Source organism: Xyrauchen texanus, chromosome 37 (assembly GCF_025860055.1).
Source record: "Xyrauchen texanus isolate HMW12.3.18 chromosome 37, RBS_HiC_50CHRs, whole genome shotgun sequence".
Classification (NCBI taxonomy): Eukaryota; Metazoa; Chordata; class Actinopteri; order Cypriniformes; family Catostomidae; genus Xyrauchen; species Xyrauchen texanus.
The window spans coordinates 14,458,621-14,484,516 of NC_068312.1; the positions used below are offsets into that span (position 1 = coordinate 14,458,621).

General features: G+C 41.5%; 2 pseudogenes; one reads left to right on the forward strand and one right to left on the reverse strand.

Moving 5' to 3' along the window:
- Positions 1 to 18: 18 nt before the first annotated feature.
- On the forward strand, positions 19 to 8,359 carry LOC127631279 (fumarylacetoacetate hydrolase domain-containing protein 2-like; annotated as a pseudogene).
- A 4,917-nt stretch (positions 8,360 to 13,276) lies between these two features.
- LOC127631281 (glycerol-3-phosphate acyltransferase 2, mitochondrial-like) overlaps positions 13,277 to 25,896 on the reverse strand; it is a 55,418-nt pseudogene continuing 42,798 nt past the window's right edge.

The window sequence follows — 25,896 nt, forward strand, 5'->3', positions numbered from 1 at the left end:
CAGTTTCAGTTTGCACTCATGTTTTTGCACCGAGAACAGGTAGTATTGTTATACAGCACTGCAATAAAACCGGAAGCAGGGGACATAAGTGACCTCTTATCTAAATCTTGCAAACAAGCAATGATTGGATATCTTTATTTCCAGTGATAAACAGCTTGTACATCCATCATTGGGCTACTGCTGATTGGTTGTTACTTAACCAGAAACCCTGCTGAAGCTTGGGCTGGGGGTCTTAGTTCATGTAATCATTGAGCTGTACATAATCAATCTTTAAAAAAAAAAAGTTCACCCAAAAATGGAAATTCAAGGAAAATGGGGAAATGAAAACGAAATAAAGCGACTTTCTTTCTTCTGCTGAGCACAGACAAAGATTTTTAGAGGAATTTTTCAGCTCTGTTGGTCCTTTCAATGCAAGTGAATGGTGGCCAGAACTTTGAAGTTCAAAAAGCACATAAAGGCAGCATAAAAGTTATCCATAAGACTGCATTGGTTGAATCCATGTCTTCAGAAGTGATATGATAGGTGTGAGTGAGAAACAGATCAATATGTTTTTTACAAATCTCCACTTTCAAACAGCCCTCCTAAGTGCTCTCTTCTCTACTAAGAGTTCTTGTTTTATTTGTTGCGACTCACATTCTTTGAGCATATCACCACTTACTGGGCAGGGAGGAGAATTTATAAGGAGTCAGGGGGTCATTGATCTGAATGCATTTGACCCCTCCATGCCTTCCACCACGAGAGAGTTTCTAGAGATGGGACAGAAGGGAATGGACTGTGCAAGGAGGAATATGAATGGCCACTGTACCAAACCACAAACACTGGACAAATATGTGAGAGAACACACACTTTACAATCACATGGCAAATAATAGATAGCGCTAGTGAATAGATTGTTTAATTTCAGGCAGTGTTAAAGGAATAGTTCGCCTTGAAATGAAAAAACTGCTATTATTTACTCACCCTCATTAAATTCAATACCTGTTTGACTTTCAACCATCTGTGGAATACAAAAAGTGAATTTCCCAATAAAGCACCAAAAAGGTATCATAAAAGAAGTCCATGTGATTTGTGTACTATTTTCCAAGTCTTCTGAAGCCATACGATAACTTTGTGTGAGGAACAGAAATTAAAGTCAGCACTGATATAAATTACATTGTACATTGCTTCTCTCTTAGGGCTCTGTCCAGTGGTCAGTGTGTTGTGCTGCAGTCAGATATCAGGCTGCTCTCTCCAGTCACTGGCCCAGAAAAGGTGGTGTGTGTTGGTCTTAATTATAGAGACCACTGCCTAAAGCAGAGCGCCCCAATTCTTGAGGAGCCCATTATTTTCAGCAAGTTCCCTTCCACCATTACTGGCCCTTGCGATGATATCATTCAACCAGCAGAGAGTAAGGTGAGCTCTATATGTTTTGGTTTCAAACAGACAGGTGATCTTATTTTGAACAAATAATTACATTAGATACTATAGAATATCTGCTTATGACAGACTTCTCCCATAAAACTCAGTTAGCTTTAATCTTTTATATGCATATTTTTGTGAAGGTTCTGAATCAGTCAGGTGACTTTTTTGTGCCTATATGTGACTTTAAATACTGTTGATTTTTTTAAATGGGATATTTTAAATTCTTCTAAATAGGGTGTATAGTTATTTAACTGGTGTGTAAAGCATGTAATCTATAGCAGTGTTTTCCAACATTTTTCTGCCACAGCACACATTTTATGACAAAATTTTTTACAGCACCACTATCCCTCATAGGCAAACTATCATCAATATTTGTCCTTTTCAAGAACTTGTCCATATATTCTTAATAGCATGTTTACATGAAATGTTTGAAATTTGGCTATACAGAGAAAAAACAAACAAACAAAAAACATAGGTCACATAGGTAGGCTACGCTGTGTGAGGTCACAGGTAGAAAGAGCGCTAAATGGGGAATGAAAAAACGACAAATTTGCTTCTTTTCCAATTTGTAGATTTGTTCTTGCATTGCCACAACAAATTACATGGATGCAATCTCATGAGAGGTGAAGAAGTTAAGATATTTTTTTTTTTTAAAGAATAAGATAAAAGCACCAATTCCAGCTATTTTAGTGATTCAAGTTTATTCAAGTTTACAATTGTGCAGAATTAACTGCAAAATAAAGAGTTTTACAGGCTTGTTCAATTTTATTAACTGATTAGTTCAGTGACCCCTTTTGGAAATGTCACTAGGTGGCGACAAATGAGTGTCTTGTGTGCTATAAGTGAGTCACTGAATAATTTTAAGTCATTCGTGACCGAAATCTAGCAAGAGATTTTATAGTGTTTAAGCATAAAAAGAACAAAGCAGATCTACAATCTTCCTTCAGCCTGATAATTATTTTTCATCCAAAAAGACAACAATAATAATCAAATAATAGTGAGTTTCAGTAACGTCCTTACCTTCTCCTTCATCACTTGCATGGCTAAAAATCTACCGACGTCAGTATAACAATTATAAACACAAAGCCGATCTATGGTATCATGTTCCTACAGTAGCCTATTTAAACTGCTGAGCATTGCTTTTATCAGAAATGACCACAATAATAGACAAATACTAATAATTTTGTGTTTCAATAATGTTCTTTCATCATTGTAAAGCGCATTTCACATGAGTTGAGTCGAGGTGTCAACGCTCCGTTCAGCGCCAGCGTCAAGCGCCGCATCGCCCTCCACATGACAAGAGTTGCAGAAAGCGTTCAGAGGGGCGATTTTATGAGTTTGCCATGTAAAAATATGGGAGGTGTGCACAATAAACATTGAAAACATGTATTTGGAAGAGAGAAACAAGCTTGAAGTTGCTTTGATAGCAGAAAGTAATAAAAGGACTCGTTTATGTTTAGGTCGAAGCGTTTTCTTGGTGAATTTAAATTAGTTCAATAACTGGGGTTTCTGATATTCGTAAACAATAAGATAATATTGAATTTAAAGCAATTATGAGACATTCAATGTCTCTTCACAAATTTGGACAGTTTTTAAATATTTATTGTTGCTTAGTACTCTCAAAACATTATTGGTGAAGCAAAAACGTATGTGTGAAAAACACTTTGGTGTGACGTCACTTCATAGACTTCATAGACACTGCAGCACTGACGTGAGTCATGTGAAAAATATCAGTCACTTTTGCACATGAATCATTGATCTTCACAATCACAAAAGCGACCGATTATATTTTCAATACGGCGAATTTCTCCGTAAGGTGTGGAGTTTGGATCCCTGAAATTATTTTATATATATTTTGTTCATGCATTTCTTTATTTTGTGGAATTTGATCATTTTCCACGGCATACATAGGGGTTGGGAAAAATTGATCTACAGCCACAGTTTGTGAATTTACAGGAGGTGGAGCTGGCTTTTGTGATTGGTCGGAAAGGGAAGCATAAAAGAATATAAAAAGAATATAAATCATCTCCATCTGTTGACAAATCTATGTTGAAGGAATATTCTGGGTTCAATACAAGTTAAGCGCAGTCAACAGCATTTTTGGCATAACGTTGATTATCACAAAATAATTATGTCAACTTGTCCCTCCTTTTCTTTAAAAGTAGCAAAAATCAAGGTTACAGTGAGGCACTTACAATGGAAGTGAATATGTTTTAAAGGCAAAAATGTGAAGCTTATAATTTTATAAAAACACTTACATAAAATTGTGTATAATTTGAGCTGTAAAGATGTTTTTACTGTTGTTTATGGTTTAGAGATGTACAGTGTAACTCGTCATTGCAACCATGTAGTGAAATTAGATATAATTTTACACAGTAAGCAATCGTATCCAACTTAAATCATATTAACACCCATATTGTTTACATCTTGTGGCTAAACTTTTAAAACAGTGAATATTTGAAGGTTTACAAATTGGCCCTATTCACTTCAAATTGTAAATTGTCAACTTGTATTAAACCCAGAATATTTAAGATACAAAATTGTCTGCCATAGTCATATATTAATTCAATAAGTTGTGATTGGTGAGGTTTTTTGACATATTCCAAACAATGCAAATAAAATAAACATGATTTGCTACAATTTGTCTTAGATTCTATGGCATTACAGAGATACAGTGGATATAAAAAGTCTACACACCCCTGTTAAAATGCCAGGTTCTTGTGATGTAAAAGAACCAGACAAAGATAAATCATGTCAGAACTTTTTCCACCTTTAATGTGACCTATAACATGAACACATTAATCTTCTTCTGGTGAAGTCATGCTTTTGTGGATTTGGATGTGCTTTTGTGGCTTTTGTGGATTTGGGTTGTTGTCATGCTGAAAGGTGAACTTCCTCTTCATGTTTCTAACAGATGCCTGAAGGTCTTGTGCCAAAATTGCCTGATATTTGGAACTATTCATAATTATCTCCACCCTGACTAAGGCCCTGCTTCCAGCTGAAGAAAAACAGCCCCAAAGCATGATGCTGCCACCACCATGCTTCACTGTGGGTATGGTGTTCTTTGGGTGATGTGCAGTGTTGTTTTTGCACCAAACATACCTTTTGGAATTATGGCCAAAAAGTTCAACCTTGGATTCATCAGACCATAACACATTTTATGCTTTTGGGAGACTTGATGTTTGTTTTTGCAAACTTCAGCCGGGCTTGGATGTTTTTCTTTGTAAGAAAAGGCTTCCGTCTTGCCACCCTACCCCCATAGCCCATTCATATAAAGAATACGGGAGAGATTATTGTCATATATAGCACATAGCCAGTACTTGCCAGAAATTCCTGCAGTTCCTTTAATGTTGCTGTAGGCCTCTTGGAAGCCTCCCTGACCAGTTTTCTTCTTGTCTTTTCATAAATTTTGGAGGGACGTCCAGTTCTTGGTAATGTCTCTGTTGTGCCATATTTTTTCCACTTGATGATGACTGTCTTCACTGTGTTCTATGGTATATCTAATGCTTTGGAAATTCTTTTGTACCCTTCTCCTGACTGATATCTTTCAACAATGAAATCCCTCTGATGCTTTGGAAGCTCTCTGCGGACCATGGCTTTTGCTCTGAGATGCAACTAAGAAAATGTCAGGAAAATCCTACTAGAACAGCTGAACTTTATTTGTGTTTAATCAGAGTAACTTTAAATGATGACAGGTGTGTTATGACTTCTATTTAACATGAGTTTGAAAGTGATTGGTAAATTCAGAACACAGCCACATCCCCAGTTATAAGAGGGTGTGCACACTTATGCAACCAGGTTATTGTATGTTGTTTAATTTTCATTTTTCCCCCACGAAGATTTCATTTTGTTTTTCAATTGAATTGTTCACATTATAGGTCACATTAAAAGTGGAAACATTTCTGACATGATTTATATTTGTCTCATTCTTTTACATCACAAAAACCTGGCATTTTAAAAGGGGTGTGTAGACTTTTATATCCACTGTAAATGTGAGCAGTCAAAAGGCAGTATAACAGGTCGTAAATTTAATGAAGAGATCTTTATGCTAACATTCAGAATGTATTATTCAGCCTCCTGGCAGTTGGACAGTCCTCTGCAAAAAGAATGTCACATACATTAATCATTTTCCTCAGGAAATGGAGGCTCTTTCCTATGTTTCAGGATTCACTGTAGCTAATGATGTCAGCACTCGTGATTGGTAGATGAAGCCCAATGCAAAGCAGTGGCTGCTGGGGAAAATGTTCAACACATTCTGACCTCTCGGTTCAGCGCTTGTTACCACTGCAGCACTGAATGGTATTTAAAAGCTAACCATTTAAAAAGTTAAAAGTGTCAATGAAGGCGATCTTTTGCAGGACAACAGGACTCACTTTAAGAAGAAAACCCCTTCTGAAGTATACAGATCATGTTCAATATGTAATCAGCAATGACTAGTGTAATTTTTGATCAAGCAGACATTCATAATCAAAACCATCAAAATATATTTTACTAGTGACTAAAACTTTTGTTTTTGGCTTGTGTATATTTTAATGAAAGCAGAGAAATTCACTGCATGAAATATGAAGGCCTGCAAACTTGTATGAAATGTTAATTTCTTATGTCTTATGTCATAATGTGTGATACTGTTTGTAGCATGTTGTTTTGTGGGCTGTCCTGGGTTAAATGTGTTTTTTGTGACAGTATTAATCTGTCTCACACTGAATATGTTTTTATTTAAAAATAAAGTATTTTTACTGTACATAATTTGTAATTCAGTCGGGCATGACATCATTACAATGCACAATATTGTAAAACAAATTGACTATTCGTTTGGTTGCAGCTCTTAAAGGAATAGTTCACCCAAAAATGAAAGTTATCTCATTATTTACTCACCCTCATGATATCTCAATGTGTATGACTTTCTTTCTTCACCAGCACACATTTGAAGAAAAATAGAAAAATATCTCAGCTAAGTAGATCCTTAAAATGCTTAAAATGCAAGTGGATGGTGATCTGATTTTTAAAGCTCCAAAAATCACTGACAGTCAGCAGAAATGTCATCGATACAACTCCAGCGTTTAAAGTAATGTCTTCAAAAGCGATACAGTCGCTTTTTTACTCTGAACCATGCTTCCAGTATGCTTCACGAGAGGGTGGAGTCCAAGTGGTCTATCGTGTGATGTATTCAGGTTGCCATGACACAGACGTAATCACACTTTTGGTTGAGACATCCAGGATGAGCACACAAACGCACCATTGTGATTAAAGTAACATAAAAACAGATCTAAACCAAAACCAACAAAGCTAACTGTACAGCGTTCCTCCTTCTCACTTGTAAACAGCGTTGCTCAGTTCCCATGTGTTTCAAATGCCAATGCAATTACGTCACACACGCATACCTCTTCAGACTAGAAGCATGATTAAGAGTCTAAAAAAGTACTTAAATATGTATCTTTTTTGCATCAAAAGCAATCATGTCACTTTAGAAGACATTACATTTACTGCTGGAGTCGTATGGATGACATTTCTGCTGACTGTCTGTGATTTTTGGAGCTTCAAAAGAGAAATCTCCATTCACTTGCATTTTAAGGACCTACTGAGCTGAGATATTTTTCTATTTTTCTTCAAATATGCTATGGTGAAGAAAGTCATACACACCTGGAATATCATGAGGGTGAAATATTTATAATTTTTGGGTGAACTATCCCTTTAAGAGTTACTTTATTATTACTTTTTGACTTCATTCTGTTTTCGCCACAGGTTTGTAACTCTTTGTAATGGTGACGTGTTTTTGACTGGAACACCTCCTGGTGTGGGGGTTTTCAGAAATCCACCTGTGTTTCTAAAGGTGAGCTATTCTTTAGGAAAATGTGATATATATTTCAACGTTACTGGGCTAACGTCACAATCTACAATCACTGCACCTGGCAAGCTGTCAACAACCTTTCCTGAAATCTTTGTTTTGCTGCACGGGTAACGTGTGGCTTTCGTGCCACTGATTCCCTTCTGTTCAAACAGTCAGAGCAGTGTGACTGATGATACAATGACAATAGCTGTAATCCTGAACAATATATAAAAAAGACCAGCTGGAATGGTCTAATTGATGCTGCCGCAATGCCAGTTTTACGCAAAACTGAGGATTTTAAAGAAAATAGGCTGTGCAAAGATGCAATCACTGCTGTATTGTTCTCCATCTATTTCAGCGATTTGTTTTCATCAAACAATTTCAAGCCTTAATTGTCATTCCAGGATATGGCAGTAGTTTTACCTCACTTTTCTGTTGTTTTAATCACACCAGAATGCTTCATAGTGCCATCTAACCACATTTTTCTAGCTCCTGGCAATCCAATGTGATATAGTAAAGCCATAAACAAACCGGGTTGCAAACTATAAATGCAAAGTCTTTTTTGTAAGACCTAAAAAAAGTCAAAGACGGTCTTAGTGCAATTAACAGTGTGTACTTTGTTGAAAGTAAAAAAACAAATCTGCTTATTTTAATTATTAAAATATAATGTTACTACTTATGCGTGATTTTAAATGCAATGTTCACAACTCAGAAGTGTTAGTTCCTATTGAAAACTGTTGCATTATGTGCCGAAACCAGGGCTCTTATTTGAAGACTGCATGCCCCACGGAGTCCTTCCCGTTGCCCAACATCATCAAGTCCCTCGCTGACCTACATCACTCCCACCAACAGGCTCTGCTTGAGCTCTGTCAGGACCAGCGATCTGAAGCCTCCTCAGCCAGGAGAAAGCCCCGGCTGTGATCCTGGACTACACTTGTCCCTTGCACCCGCCCTCACTCGTGAAGATGAGCGCAGAAGATGACTCCAAAGCCTTCTTCGACCTGTTTGAACAGACCGCCGAGTTCTGGCACATACTCATTGGGAGGCCCAGCTTATCCCTTTGTTGTCTGGGAAGGCCCAGCTCGCAGCTCAACAACAGCTGGTGGCTAGACTCCTGGCCTACGACATCTAGAAGAAAACCATCCTGCAGTGGGTTGGTCCAAGCCCAGAACAACACCGCCAGCTCTTCCGGTCGATGGAGTTGGAGAGGACCGGCTGCCTGTTTGCCTTCTCTCATCGTCTCCATGACACCTGCCAGAAATGGCTACTGGCGGGGAACTGCAACTTCGAGGGAGTGGTCGATCAAGTGGTGCTGGAACAGCTGATCTGCCGGGTTCCAGAAGTGACAGCGGAGTTGGTCCAGTGCTATCCAGTGTCATCGCTGGAGGAAGTGGTCCAGCTGGTGGAGGACCATATGGTGGCGTGCCCAAGCATGGATGAGCCCTCTCTCTCTGTCCCCTCCCCCTATCTCTTTCCACTCCAATCTCCCCTCTCACTCTATCCTCTCTCCAGGCCCTGTTCCTGCACCCCGGAGGCATGGAAATCTGCCGCTGAAGCCGTCTCCTCACTTGTGCTGGTTTTATCCCTTTCCCCGCGACTTCAGGGACTACCCGCTCTCCCCCTCAGGCAGATGTACCCGCCCCCACAAGTGCAAATGTAGCACCTGGGCTGGCCTGCTGGCGTTGCGGGGATCTGGAACACTTCCGGGATCAGTGTCCTGTGATGGAGCTGGGAACTGTAGTCCCGATTCCTGACGCACCACAGGCTGTCCCCGATCGGGCCAGAGGGTACAGGATACCGGTACGAATCAGGGGGAGTACACACCAAGCCTTGGTGGACACGGGTTGTAACCAGACCACTATCCACCAATGCTTGGTTCAACATGAGGCTTTGGGCACAACTAAAAGGGTGAGGGTGAAGTCTGTATGTCTCCCCGGCCTGAGTCGGGCGGTGGGGATATGTGGCAGCAAAGGTGTGGTCGAGCGACTGTCGGGAGAAAGAGAGCGGTAAGGGTGCATACACCTGAGCCAAATTATGATTAACACCTGTCTCTAATTGTAGTGAGATTGGGGAGAGCGGCATAAAAGAACCACGCCAGATCGAGAGAGAGTGTTACGGGCAGCTGTCCGACACCTGTGTGTGTTTGTCTTTTTGGTTCAGTTTCGTATTAAACTATTATTTATTTTATCAAGCCAGTTCTCACCTCCTCCTTTCCATTGAACTTTGATACACATTATTAGACAAGATTGGTCTAAAAATGTGTTGACACATTCAAATTGGTCTGGTCCATTGAGGTTTGCAAGCAAAAATCAGAATCAGCTTTATTGAAAAGTATGCTCGGTGACAAATGAATGAATGTTCCACTGGGTAAAATCACTATCGGTTTCCATTGTCTGAGAAGCTAAATAGGCATATATTCATGTATAGCATAAACAGTATATTATTTCTGTGTTTAAGCAAATATAAATTAGTTTTATTTTTCTATTTAAAATAATGTTTAACGTTAATATCAGCTATATGATGTTCCAAGAATTGATCATTAAAAAATATAGCAACCTCTTCAATTGTACCAAGTACTTTTTGAACGAGGTTCCAACAATCATGGAAATTAATAAAATCTTAAAAAGTCATGGAAAGATTTTCTTGTTATGCTCAGCTCTAAAATATTAAATCAGCAATACATTTTGAGTAATCTTTTAAAAATATATTCATAAAAATCGTTATCTGGTACAAGCGGCTAAAAAAGTTATGGAAAAATTATTTATTGTCAAGATTATTGATTTAGTCAAAAAATATGGGAGACTGTTTGATACATTAAATGTATGTATTCTTTTGATATTTAATGATGGCTAGTATGCTATAAGTATATTTTTTGTTTCAGAGGGGAGATATTGTGGAGTGTTAGACTGATCAAAATGGATCCATAAGGAACACGGTGGTGTAGGAAGATAGATAAATGGTCAACATTGACCCAAATGCCATAAACAATACCTGTAATTTTTTTTATTTTTTATTGTGAATATAATGAAAATGCACGTTGTGCATTAAAAAAAAAATTGCTGGAAAAGTATACTCCAAGATGCTATGAACAGATAATAAAACAAGAACATCTAGATTTTTTCCGAATCTGGCACACAAGTCTATAGTGTTTAATTTCTTGTAAATATAAAGCTTGTTTTTATTAGTTTTCTTCACACAGGAACAGAATGTAAATCAAGCCTCCAGTAGATGGCATTATTTACCTGTATACAGTAGCTATATGTGTATTCTATCTTTACTTATCCTTAGGATGAGGCTTGTTTCCCAAACACAAAAGTGTTTAGTTATGTATAAAATTACACTTTCAATATTCTTAACCCAGATAACTATTTCATCTTAGACCAAATGTAATCCAGTATTTGAGTCGCTTTCTTCCATACAATGAGAGTGGATGGGGACCAGTGGATGTCAAGCTCCAAAAGAAACAAAAATGCACCCTAAAAGTAGTCAGTGAAGATTTTTATAAACTAGGGCTACATGATTTGGGCAATTTATATATATATTTTTTAGAGATATTGTGATTTTAACTGTGATGAAAAAAAAAACAAACAAACTAGTAACTAACTCCTTTTGACCAAAATGTGGTTATGTTTTGCACATGTTCTGCTGCCAATAAAAAGGGCATTTTTGTATTTCAGCCACAAACAAAACAAAAAATACAAAATTAAACAGTGAAACAAAGAGGGAAATAAAATCTGTCTTTATGTTTACTGTGTATCTGTTTTTGTCCACATTGTGATGAGTCTCAGCCCCCTCATCATCATTATTTTTGGAACACAGTCAACTTGAATATTATATTATTGTAATATTATATTGATGATTATTATTATTCAATAGTAATAATTCTATAATAAAATCGTAACTCTCACAGTGCATTGCTATGTACTTCAGTTAAACCAAAGAGTTATGAATCGTTAAGCTTTTAATTTGGCGATAGCTGCATGGAGTGTTTTAGTGTAACTGAGTTCACACAGTTGAATAACGGGCTCCTAATTATAACCTCTCTGTCCACAAATACCCAGTGCCTGGAGTGTTTTATTTGTATATTAACTGGTAGCGGCCAAACATATTTGAAATTAAGCAAAAGTGAAATTAAAGTGAATCAGCACATGAAAGCAAACAGAACCGAATGCGGAGCAAATCTGCTACTCTGAGCACGAGATGGAGTTGTGAAGCACATGAACGCTCTGAAAACACTGTAATAACGCACTAACACAAATACAGGACAGAGCAATGCAAGGAGAATATTTAATTAAATCGCAACCCTTTATGGAAATCGCACAAGGTTATATTGGGATTTCGATTTTATTTTGATTGTACAGCCCTATTCCAAACCTTCTGAAGTCCTGTGATAGCTTTGTGTGAGGAACAGACCTTTTAAAGTCCTTATTCACTATAGATCTTCTTTAACAGCCCTTTAGATTAACTTTGTAAAAGTGCAGCTTTGACATTCCACTAGAAGAAAGTCATACGAATTTCGAAATGAGGTAATGAGGAGTAAATTAATTTCATTTTTGGGTGAACTATTCCTTTAAATCCAATTTATCCAATGTAGAAATAACACTTATTACTTACAGTGCTGAATTCAACTGAGACATTGTGCTTTTGTTCTTAGGGGAAAAGTGATGTTGACAGCAGTGGATATTAGTACTATTACTTTCCAAGTCTTCTTGTATCTAGTTAATCAACCTATTCTTTTCCCATTCCTCTGTCCTGCTCTCATCTAAAGGCATCTCTGCATTCTCTGAGTTATTGATAGCTGTGTGTGTGGCCAGTCTATGGGTCGATTCTCTCCAGAGAGCTTATTCAGCACTTCTGTGTTACAAGCACCAGCTGTTAGCCTTTGTTTCAGATGTCCAAGGCCCCTCAGTTGTGTTACTCAGTATTAAAATACACAAAAATGATCTTCCTGTGTAAATGTACATGTTATCATGTTGCAAGGATGGCTGTATATATATATATGAGACTGTCAAGTGATGGGTATATATAGAGCACAAGTCATTTCCAGTGAATAATAGTTCAGTAGCTCCTCAAACTGCTGTGTCTGTAGCATCCATCACAATTATTACTCATCAATAGTTCATTTAATGAATTCTAAACCATCTAAAAATGTATTAAATGTACAGCTTCAAGCCCACTGGAATAGGACTTAAAGGGATAGTTCACACAAATGTATTTCATTTTCTCTCCCTCTTGTTCCAAATGCATGTGACTTACTTTCTTTCATGAACACAAAGGATGGTAGCCTCAGTCATCATTCACTTTTACTGCATCGTTTTCCATACTATTTGTGGAAGAAAAAAGTTACAACACAAGGTTGGCATAATGTTAATTTTAGATGAACTATTCCTTTAAATTAATAGTATTGTGTGTGAGAATATTTGTGATTGAGGAAGCAGAAACATGCATAGAAAGAAAATATATGTAATAATTAATCTTAATGTTTGAGGTAATGTTATGAAGACAATGTGTACCATTTAAGTGAGCATATGAGGACTCATTTGCACCACTGCATAGTAAGTCTATAAATCAAACCATGACAGAAACACAGCAACCTGGTCAATTATTGGAAACGTATGTACTCAACCAAGCCAATTACACACTGAATACATTTCAGTTAAATGAAAACCAATTATACTAAATCAACTCCTTTCAATCAAACTAAAGTACACCTTTTCTCACTTAATGTAATTCCTTCCCACTCTATCAGCTCTTCATTAACAGAAAACATTATCTAACATATCCTCTTTTAAATAATCATTATTCAACCCATTACTCAAGGAATTGTGGGCTATTATGAATAATTAACTTCAAAAGGCAACCTCAACATCAAACACACTGCAGAAAACTAGAGTACGGACAAAGCATAAACAAATGTATTTAAATCTGTAGGAAAGTAATGATTCATACAACACTCAAGAACTGAACAGGAAGTTGAGAAGTGCCTCTGGTTGTGCTTTTATCATTCTCAGCTGAGACATACTTTCTTTGCTTGTTTTACTTTTCCCTTTCAGTTACACATGAACTGGGAGAAAAACTGCAGCAGTTTCTCTTTGTTCCCACCTTGATAGAAGAGAGGACTGATGTCTAGATACACAGCTTCTCTCTGCCTGTCCTCATTCAACACCTGGAGTAAAGAAAAACAGGCGCAATGTTTAATACCCAAAGGCCAATCAACACCTAAAGTAAAGAAACACAGAGACTCAATCTTTAGCACCAGAGCCAAATTTATCGTCTTTTATAATACCACCTGCTTGCAGTTTTAGTACAGCTTTCTGTAGGTGTGTGCAATAGGCTGGTAGAAAGGCCACTGAGTGTAAATATAGTAAATCAGGATGCATATAGTGTTAGCTGGGATTCGCTTACCCCGAGATCAATGAAGGTACGAAGCACCATTCTCACCAAGTCAATAGATGAGCTCTCTAAAGCACATTCACACAATGACATCAGATATATAGCTCTTCGTAAGAGTGCTTTCGTCTTGAAGTATTCTTTAATAATCCTTGAGCACAATGTGATCTGCAGAGCATTAAACCTTAAACTAATAAAACATCAAGGCTACAGACTTACAGCAGAGCTATATTATTCATTAACACACAGCAATGATAGTCGGTTAAAAAAAAATCATATGCTGGATTAATAATGAATTAAAGAAAATGCATAAGCAGCTGTCAGATATTGAGGTGAAGCTGTCAGTATCTACAGTATGTAGGCCATGTTTAAAGGTTAATACCAGTTTATTTATCCTCTATCAAACGTCGAGAAGCTCAAAACTGCTTTGACAACCAAAGTTATATCTAAAAAGGTTGCACTGAGAACTGTAATCTTCTAGCTTAGAAGTGTGTAGAGAAGAAAACGTGAGTTTGTGTTTCCTAACATGATGCACTGTCCAGCTGTGCTTGGTTCTTCAAGTGTGCATGTAGCTGGCTCATGCAATCTGTCTCTGAGATAAACAATTTTTTGTTTAAATACACATAACACACTCAGCGTGAATAGTTAGTTATGCTGGCATGGCACACTAACCCATCATACAGTTCAACGGCATTGTTTGGAGAGAGGTCAAGTGTTTGTGTGGGTGTGTACTAACCTGTGGTAGGTAAGGGGAAGTAATGAAGGCTTTCAAAAGCCCAGCACAGTGCTCGCAGCTGGATACTCAATAAACTACAGAGAAAAAACAGCAGTTCTGGACACTGAGATGGCTGACTCAACTAGAAAGCAGAGAGAGAGAAAGGAGAGCAGAAGGGTAGAGGACAGTGAGTAAACCTGCACCGTGTCCTGATATTTCCTGATATCCTTGTAGAGCATCAATAGTACTATTGCTCATACTTCGAGTTAGGTAACATGGTCTTATAGAATCATGTAACTATACCTAAATTCTTGCAAAACTATTTTTACGTTTCTTGTTGTACGTATCAGGGCATATTACTGGTGAAACAAACACCAATAGTGCTAAAACAACAACTTCTATTCACTTTCACAAAATCACAAGTAGAAGGGCAGATTATCAGTTCATAAACACTTATTAAACACATTCCTCATACAACGCTATCTTTAGATATAAAAAACGTTTACAAAAGCACAACTTATAAGGCAATATAGGCTATATTTACAAGTTTGTTCAGGATCGATCAAATTGCGTAGTTGCTCAACTATTAGAGCATTGCACTTGTGATGCAAATGACTGGGGCATGAGTCCTGAAGACCACACAAGTTGATGCATGAGCCGAAAGTGCAATAGAAGCACCACAAAATAATGTGTTTGCTTCTGCAAATGCATTTTTTTTCTCACATTGGCTTTGTCTGACACTATCGATTAAGCTTAGGTTTAGAGTTTAGGTGAGGGATAAAGGGAGGTCGGATTTGTTCATTTGAAACTTGGCAGAGCATTAACCTTAAAAACCTTGTTTGTTCGGCGGAATATTGTACTCATATTTTACCTCAGAGCTGGTGCAATATGGGTAATGAACCACACGATATACATTAATTGTGCAAAAATGTCACCACAGTTGCGTCATTTTTATGAGATCAGGCTGGGTTTAGGGATTTCAGGGTCCTGCACCATTTGTGCTACGGATATGAATGATCTAAATAGAGTGGATTGAGTAGAGTTGAAAATTACAGAGTTATATTACATTTGTAGAGTGATATAAATTTTCTAAGCAATCAGGCTTGTGTTTTTTCTGGCAAGTAACAAAACAGACCAAAAAATCCCATAGACTTATATTAAAGGAGTTTCCTGAGCCATATACCAGTTTGACATACTTGACATTGGCATAATGTACACACTGAGCAGGGAAGTACGCATGTTTGGATGCAGGGATAGGGACTTGTGGTGGGTTCTGTTGACTTGTCCCAGTAAGCAACATCCTAGCAACCATCAAGGACAATAGCATATCATAGCCCTGGCAACTTCCACTCACATTTTCTTCAGAAAAATCTTGTTATTACATTACACCACCTCACGCTTGACATCAAGCACAAAGGCATTGTTATTAAGCTTCTCTCATGAACGTGCCAAGGAGATTGCAGATGTCAAGAGTTGCTTCTTGGCCTGTTGTCATCATTTGTATTGCTTCAGAAGACATGGATTAAACCACTCAATTCATATTGATTGCCTTTATGCTTCCTTCTTTCATGGCTCTCTGGACTACTCTGTCAATGGCGCCATCTAGCAGTCTGATTTTGTCAGTAACAACCGCACCTTTGTTTCAGACCACTCATCCAGTTATAGCGAGACATCACTTTCCTGCTTCTCGGATCACTGTGCATTTGCTACAAATAAGCAAATAAAATAATGTCGGAGGGCAGGGCCGGGTCGTGATGCCACACACCGGCCCCTAATCAGGCTAATTAAGCCTCCGAGAGGGTAGAGCAAACTGGAGGTGGATTTCAGCTATTTATTTCTACTCACATAATTTCAATGCAAATCAATGTTTCATGTCCATTTATTTGGCAAGTAGTCTTGTAACAGGCAGTCATTTTCACAATATAAAACACCAACAGACTTGAGCTGTTCAGTGATTTCTTTCTTGTCACAAAATTACATAATTTCAAAGCAAATTCATATTTTATGTACATTAATTATTTGGTTAATAGCCATGTTATAAGTGGGATATTATACAGTTAGACAGTTGTTTATCCCTTTACTTAATTTGTGGGTAAATGGGTAAACTATTCCTTTAAAGTAAGTCCCACCCAAGACAATAGCTAAAAGAAAAGAATCAACATTCAGGAACTCTAAAATTAAAATCTAATGAGCCTAACAGTTCAATAAGTATAAACAAAAACAAGAAAACTCACAAACAAAAAGAAGCTTCTAAGCCAGACACATTCAGTTCTAGAAAGGATCAGTTAAGGTTCTGATGTGACACCAATTCACCTCAGTTTCACAGACGTCAGCCTCCAAGCCCATGCTATTGACTTTCCCTTGTATTGTTTTTCTCTTTGTGGTGGATTCATTGCACAGATACCGAGAAATGTCAAGCAGCATACTGCGCCAGAATTCAAGAGCAGCATCTTTGAACTGCCTGTCTTAATTTTAAGGCTGTTTTTGTCTGCCTTGGTGTGTGTGAATGATAAATGAGGTGTGTGTTAATGTTTGTGAGGGGTTTTTATCTTATTGGAACATTGGATACTTTAATAACGTGTCCAATCATTACATGTGTACTTTCAATCCAAATATACATTATTATAAATCAAATTATATTAAAATCCAAAAACCTCAGAAATTTCAACTTAATGCTCGGTTATGTTGACAGTCATTTACACTAATTTTCCATATTTCATTAGATTAATTAACCCAAAAATTAAAGTTCTGTCATCATTTACTCAGACAAAGCTTGGGCAAAGATGAAGAACAACAGTGAATTGATCCGCAACAAGTCCTATGGACTACTTTTGAAACTTTTCTGGTGTTTTTCTCCTTTTTGGAGCTTGACAGCACCTTGTCCATATGTCACATTATTGCAAGAGCTACCTAAAGACTCTTAAAAATATCAGCTTTAGTGTTCCACAGAGAAAATAACAGCATGTAGGTTTGAAACAACAGAAGGGTGAGTAAATGTTGACCGAATCAATTTTTTTTGGGAGAACTTTTCCTGTAAAGCTGCCTGCTCTGGTCAGGTTTGTCTGAAGTAGCCCATGATGAACACACCTTGCCTCTTCATGAAGTTACGCACTGGTGTATCCTAAATACACAAACAAGTTCACATCTCTACAGACAAGAGACAAATGATCACTCTGAGGCTGAATTGACCTTTAACCACAGAGGAAAAAAAATAAAAATTGCTGGCTCTGAACACCATCACAGAAACGAATAAAAAAAAACTTTCACCTCTGTAGGTGTTTGTGTTCAAACTCAGTCGGCTGAAAACTATGGAAGCACTTGAACACAAATAAACAGGGACTGAACAGTCAGGGCGCCGGTGATGACAGCCCATTTTCCGCTATTAGATTCAGACTGAGGGCCTGCTGGATTTTTGGGTAATAGGTATAAAAAAAAAAGTTTGTTTTTCGTCCGTCTTGTCTTTTATAAAGATTAGTGATAGACCAACATATATAATGCATATTATCTGTAAAATAAATTTAAGTAAATATATTGTACAATTAGTTTCTATTCAGCAGTTTGAGTGTCTCATTTGCTATAATGATATTGTATTATATCATATGCTATAATACAATTTCATGATAGCAAACATAGGCCACCCTAATCTCTAGAGGGGGGCTCAATTCCTGCATGGGTACAATTCAGCCAATCAAGCTCTTCAGGTTCATAAATATTATGAGCTTGCACCAATTTATTGTGTGTGTTGCTGTTATTGTCTTTTATTTGATTAGCAATTTACCATAACTTGACAACACAAATACATTTTAATGACACTTTAGGCCTACAGTACATAGAAAGTAATTACTGTGCAAATAATTTCAGATGCATATTATCATATGATAATAATCTATCTTGTTATAAGTGATATCACTATTATGTAAATAAACAAATATTTTATGGATGGTTTATGACCTCTATCCAACCCGTCGCAATTATGATCATTAGTCTGTCTGGCTTCAAACAATCAGCCTGTGCTCCGTGATGGCCCATTAATGTCATTGGTATTGCAGGAACAGTTGTGTTCCAGAAGTAAAAATCCATACATTTTCTACATAGGGGAATAGATTTCTAAGGATAAATAATAAACCTTTAAAGACAGACCAACCATGAGCTTAGAGTTTGTTAATAGCTGGTTTACGCTTCTGTTGAAGCCATCAGTCCATGGTAATTCAATAAAAATTTAAATAAATCGTGGAGTGGAATTACCCATAACCCTGAAGGGAAAACCAACTCAGACTGCCCACTTACAAGACGCACTGTGTATAATGCAATCAAGTCAGTCTCCCTACATTCTCCCTAAACTAACAAAACCTTATGACCACCTGCCTAATATGCTGTTTGTTCTCTGCGTGCTGCCAGAACATGCAGAGGTTACGATTAAATATCAAGAATAGTGAAAAAATTACTTACTAAATCTATTTGGCTAAGGTGTATGTAAACTTCTGACTTCAACTGTATATATTGTTGAAGTCAGAAGTTTACATACACCTTTCAATTAAAAGTGAAACAATCTGTCTGTAAACAATTGTTGGAATAATTACTCGTGTCATGCAATTAGATGTCCTAAACGACTTACCAAAACGATAGTTTGCTAATATGAAATTTGTGGAGTGGTTAAAAAATTAGTTTAATGACTTTGTCACGAACCCCTTTCCTCTGCCCCATCTCCGCTTCCTCGAGCACGCACCCATACACTCCGCGAGCATGCTCGCTTCCCGCTCCCTCGCTCCGCCCCCTTGAGCGCGTACGCTCTTTTTCCTCCCTCGAGCACCCACGCTCCTTTTGCTATTACGAGCTCTCGCTCAGTAAACTCTCTCCCCTCTGACTCATGCTCGCTTCTCACGCCAGCACCAGCCTGAACATTATGACCACTTGCACTCACGCTTCCTATCCCCACACATTAGATTCACCTGCACTCGTCTCGTCACCTTCATTGTTCACACCTGCACCTTCCCTATAAATACCCAGCACTTCCGTTTCACGGGTGTTGGTTATTGTATGTATTTAGATTCCCGTGTTAATGCCCCGCTAGTCTCGTCTAGTTTTGCCCCTGCTAGTCTCGTCTAGTTTTGACCTCCCTACTTGTTACCTCTTAGCTTGCCAACTCCCCATCCCTCTAGTCCCCTCTTGCTACGTGTTTGTTTCATCCTGTTTACCCCGACATTGACCCTCGTTCCCTCGACTACTCTCCCGGATTTGCCCCTTGTTTGTACTTTTGCCCGGACTGCTTTAATTTAATAAAGCAGTTTTCATCCGTCATTGTGACTGTCTCTACTTGTGTGTGTGTGTGTCGGGTTACAGAATAACCAACCTCACCGAAGACAGTCACAATGCGTCACGCTGAGGATTCGCGCGGCTCACTAGAGCGGAGGAACTCGTCACATTCAGCGCAAGGAGCGACGGTGTGGAAGCATGATCGCAGCTCACAGGCCAGGGCCAGCAGGTACGTCGCGATTTTTGATTTTTGTCACCCTGCGTCACCTGTGTCTGCCCCTGAGCCCGTTTATGCTTCCCATGCGTTTTGAGCGCCGTAAGCTCTCCACCCCGGAGAGGTTTTACGGCTCTTCAGACGCTGACCAAGGGGTTTTTATGCGAGGCAGCGGTGGTGTAACCCATAACCCGCCCTCGGCATTATGGACCCAGCGGCCCAACTCGTGGGTTTAGCGTCAGGGAGCCAAACCGTGGAGGCTTATATTATGGATTTTTGTGTCCTGGCGTACCAGGTGAATTTTAATGAGGTGGCTCTGAAGACCATTTTTCAATGTGGTCTGAATGAGCCAACCTCATCATTAATGCCTGGTGGTCGCTGCCCCTTAACCTGGCTCAGTTTATTGACCTCGCCCTACTGTACTCTGGTTCCTCGTTCACTGTGGGGAGGCAGACACTGAACCAGCGTCCACACCAAGACCCCGTCTCGAAGCCTACCACGGCCCCAGTCCCTAAGCCTACCACGGCCAACGAGCCAGCGCCCATGCCCGCCACGGCCAACGAGCCGGCGCCCATGCCCGCCACGGCCAACGAGCCGGCGCCCATGCCCGCCACGGCCAATGAGCCGGCGCCCATGCCCGCCACGGCCAACGAGCCGGCGCCCATGCCCGCCACGGGCAACGAGCCGGCGCCCATGCCCGCCACGGCCAACGAGCCAGCGCCCATGCCCGCCACGGCCAGTGAGCCAGCGCCCATGTCTGCCACGGTCAGCGAGCCAGCGCCTGTAGCCTCGACCCCCCCTGAGCCAGCGCCTGTAGCCTCGACCGTCCCCATGGCCACGTCCCCTGTTGGCCAAAGACGTAAGAGAAGGAAGAGGGCCCCTTCTCCCCAGTCTCGTCTTGTGCTCAAGACCTCTGCTCCGCCCTCAGAGTCTTCCACGGCTCTGCAGACCTCTGCTCCGCCCTCAGAGTCTCCCACGGCTCTGCCGGGTTCTGCTCCGCCATCAGAGTCTCCCACGGCTCTGCCGGGTTCTGCTCCGCCCTCAGAGTCTCCCACGGCTCTGTCGGGTTCTGCTCAGCCCCTCTGAGCCCTCCTGGGCTCCGCCTCCACCAGTCTCCAAGGGCCCCTCACGAGCCTCCTAGGGCTCCTCCTCCACGAGCCTCCCAGAGCTCTACCCCTCAAGTCCCTCAGGGCTCCACCCTTCAAGCCTCTCACGGCTCGCCTCTCGAGTCTCTCAAGGCTCCATTCCTCGAGTCTTTCATGGCTCCACCCCTCAAGCCTCTCACGGCTCGCCTCTCGAGTCTTTCAGGGCTCCATCCCTCGAGTCTTTCATGGCTCCACCCCTCAAGCCTCTCACGGCTTAGCCTTCGAGTCTTTCAGGGCTCCATCCCTCGAGTCTTTCATGGCTCCACCCCTCAAGCCTCTCACGGCTCGCCTCTCGAGTCTTTCAGGGCTCCATCCCTCGAGTCTTTCATGGCTCCACCCCTCAAGCCTCTCACGGCTCGCCTCTCGCGTCTTTCATGGCTCCACCCCTCAAGCCTCTCACGGCTTTGCCTCTCGAGTCTTTCATGGCTCCACCCCTCAAGCCTCTCACGGCCGCCTCTCGAGTCTTTCATGGCTCCACCCCTCAAGCCTCTCACGGCTCAGCCTCTCGAGTCTCTCAGGGCTCCACCACCCCTCAAGCCTCTCACGGCCAGCCTCTCGAGTCTCTCAGGGCTCCTCCGCCTCTCAGGGCGTCCCCTCTCGAGTCTTTCAGGGCTCCACCCCTCAAGCCTCTCACGGCTCGCCTCTCCGAGTCTCTCAGGGCTCCTCCGCCTCTCAGGGCTCCGCCCCTCCCGAGTCTCTCAGGGCTCCTCCCCTCTCAAGCCTCTCAGGGCTCCCCTCTCTCGAGTCTTTCAGGGCTCCTCCTCCTCTCAAGCCTCTCAGGGCTTCGTCTCTCGAGTCTTTCAAGGCTCCCCCCTCAAGCCTCTCGAGCCTTCCAGGACTTCGGCCACTAGAGGCTCCTATGGCTCTGCCTCCCGAGCCTCCTACGGCTCCCCCTCCAGAGCCTCCCTACGGCTCCACCTCCCGAGCCTCCCAGGGCTCGGCCACTAGAGGCTCCTATGGCTCTGCCTCCCGAGCCTCCTACGGCTCCCCTCCAGAGCCTCCTACGGCTCCACCTCCCGAGCCTCCTACAGCTCTGCTCCCAAAGACTCCAGAGCTTCCTAGGGCTCCGCCTCTTGAGCCTTCCACGGCTCCACCACCCGAGCCTCCTACAGCTCTGCTCCCTAAGACTCCAGAGCCTTCTAGAGATTCGCCTCTCGAGCCTCCTATGGCTCCGCCTCTCGAGCCTTCCACGGCTCCACCACCCGAGCCTCCTACGGCTCTGCTCCCTAAGACTCCAGAGCCTTCTAGAGATTCGCCTCTGGAGCCTCCCTTGGCTCCGCCTCTAAAGCCTCCCTTGGCTCCACCTCCAGAGCCTACCAGGGCTTCACTCCTGGAGCCTTCTACGGCGCCACCACCCACGGCGTCACCTCCCTCGGCTCTGCCTCCAGAGCCTTCCAGGGCTTCACCTCTGGAGCCTCCTACGGCGCCACCTCCATGGGCTTCACTTCCTGAGCCTTCCAGGCCTTTGCCCCTAAAGCCTCCTTCGGCTTCACCTCCAGAGCCCACCAGGGCCTCGCCCCTGGGGCCTCCTGCGACTCCACCTCCCTCGGCTCCGTCTCCTGAGCCTTCCTCGGCTCTGCCTCCGGATCCCCCCGAGCCTCCCTCGGCGCCGCCTCTTCTGTCTCTCAATTCCCGCCTGCCGAGTCTCTCACGGCTCCGCCTTCCAAGGCTCAGTCTCCCAAGTCCTCCACGACTCCGCCTTTCACGGCTCCGCCCCTGAAACCTTTCCTCACTGGGTCTTGCCTGCTCCCCTTGTTACCGTTCCTCTACCTGTCCTGTGGCCTCTTCCCTGGCCTCCGGACCCTATTCCTGTCCGGTGGTCACCTTCCAGACCCCCGGACCCAGTCCCTGTCCTCCAGTCGCCTTCCAGACCTCCTGACCCAGTCTCTGCCCTATGGCTGCCCCCTAGACCTCCCGACAACCTGCCTGTCCACTATGTTCCCCTTGACCTTGCCTTGAACTGCCCATTGACCCCCATGGACTGTTTCATCTCCCTTTTGTGCCTTCTGCCCCCGAGAGCTCACACGCTCGTTCTGCTCCCTCGAGCTCTCACGCTCGTTCTGTCCCCTCGAGCTCTCACGCTCGTTCTGTCCCCACGAGCTCACACGCTCGTTCTGTTCCCTCGCGCTCCTCGCAGCCGAGCGCGGCCGTCAGGAGCCGTCCTATTCAGAGGGGGAGTACTGTCACGAACCCCTTTCCTCTGCCCCATCTCCGCTTCCTCGAGCACGCACCCATACACTCCATGAGCATGCTCGCTTCCGCTCCCTCGCTCCGCCCCTTGAGCGTGCAGCTCTTTTCCTCCCTCGAGCACTCACGCTCCTTTTTGCTATTACTGAGCTCTCGCCAGTAAACTCTCTCCCCTCTGACTCATGCTCGCTTCTCACGCAGCACCAGCCTGAACATTATGACCACTTGCACTCACGCGCTTCCTATCCCCACACATTAGATTCACCTGCACTCGTCTCGTCACCTTCATTGTTCACACCTGCACCTTCCCTATAAATACCCAGCACTTCCGTTTCACGGGTGTTGGTTATTGTATGTATTTAGATTCCCGTGTTTATGCCCCCGCTAGTCTCGTCTAGTTTTGCCCCTGCTAGTCTCGTCTAGTTTTGACCTCCCTACTTGTTACCTCTTAGCTTGCCAACTCCCCATCCCTCTAGTCCCCTCTTGCTACGTGTTTGTTTCATCCTGTTTACCCCGACATTGACCCTCGTTCCCCTCGACTACTCTCCCGGATTTGCCCCTTGTTTGTACTTTTGCCCGGACTGCTTTAATTTAATAAAGCAGTTTTCATCCGTCATTGTGACTGTCTCTACTTGTGTGTGTGTGTGTCGGGTTACAGACTTCAACCCAAGTGTATGTAAACTGACTTCAACTGTATAACACATTATATTATATATATATATATATATATATATATATATATATATATATATATATATATATATATATATATATATATATATATATATCCATATATACACACACACTGGTGGCCAAAAGTTTTGAATAATGTACAGATTTTGCTCTTATGGAAATAAATTGGTACTTTTAGTCACCAGTGGCATTCAACTGATCACAATGTTTAGTCAGGACATTAATAACATGAAAAATTACTATTACAATTAGAAACAAATTTTCATAACTTCTTAAACAACTTCAAAGTTTTCTCATCAAAAAATCCTCCATGTGCAGCAATGACAGCTTGGCATTCTAGCTGTCAGTTTGTCCAGATACTCTTTTTTCTATTTCAAAAGTGTGAGGCATCTATTTCTCAAACTAGAGACTCTGATGTACTTATCCTCTTGTTTAGTTGTACATCTGGCCTTCCACATCTCTTTCTGTCCTTGTTAGAGCCAGTTGTATGTATGTATGTATGTATATATATATATATATATATATATATATATATATATATATATATATATATATATATATATACACACACTCACCTAAAGGATTATTAGGAACACCATACTAATACTGTGTTTGACCCCTTTCAGCCTTCAGAACTGCCTTAATTCTACGTGGCATTGATTCAACAAGGTGCTGAAAGCATTCTTTAGAAATGTTGGCCCATATTGATAGGATAGCATCTTGCAGTTGATGGAGATTTGTGGGATGCACATCCAGGGCACGAAGCTCCCGTTCCACCACATCCCAAAGATGCTCTATTGGGTTGAGATCTGGTGACTGTGGGGGCCATTTTAGTACAGTGTCATGAACATTGTCATGTTCAAGAAACCAATCTGAAATGATTCGAGCTTTGTAACATGGTGCATTATCCTGCTGGAAGTAGCCATCAGAGGATGGGTACATGGTGGCCATAAAGGGATGGACATGGTCAGAAACAATGCTCAGGTAGGCCGTGGCATTTAAACGATGCCCAATTGGCACTAAGGGGCCTAAAGTGTGCCAAGAAAACATCCCCCACATCATTACACCACCACCACCAGCCTGCACAGTGGTAACAAGGCATGATGGATCCATGTTCTCATTCTGTTTACGCCAAATTCTGACTCTACCATCTGAATGTCTCAACAGAAATCGAGACTCATCAGACCAGGCAACATTTTTCCAGTCTTCAGCTGTCCAATTTTGGTGAGCTCTTGCAAATTGTAGCCTCTTTTTCCTATTTGTAGTGGAGATGAGTGGTACCCATTGGGGTCTTCTGCTGTTGTAGCCCATCCGCCTCAAGGTTGTGCATGTTGTGGCTTCACAAATGCTTTGCTGCATACCTCGGTTGTAACGAGTGGTTATTTCAGGCAAAGTTGCTCTTCTATCAGCTTGAATCAGTCGGCCCATTCTCCTCTGACCTCTAGCAAGGCATTTTCACCCACAGGACTGCCGCATACAGGATGTTTTTACCTTTTCACACCATTCTTTGTAAACCCTAGAAATGGTTGTGTGTGAAAATCCCAGTAACTGAGTAGATTGTGAAATACTCAGACCGGCCCGTCTGGCACCAACAACCATGCCATGCTCAAAATTGCTTAAATCACCTTTCTTTCCCATTCTGACATTCAGTTTGGAGTTCAGGAGATTGTCTTGACCAGGACCACACCCCTAAATGCATTGAAGCAACTGCCATGTGATTGGTTGATTAGATAATTGTATTAATGAGAAATTTAACAGGTGTTCCTAATAATCCTTTAGGTGAGTGTATATATATATATATTTACACTACTGGTCAAAAAATATTTTGATCTGAAGGCGTATGCTTAAATGTTTGAAATTAGTTTTGTAGACAAAAATATAATTGTGCCACCATATTAATTTATTTAATTATAAAACAAAAATTTTATTAAAAAAAATAGTTTTTGAAATTGATGACTTGTACCAATTAATAAAGAAAAGCAGCCAATAAGTGCTCAACATAGATGGGAACTCCTTTAATACTGTTTAAAAAGCATCCCAGATTGATTCTTCAAGAAGTTGATTGAGAAAAT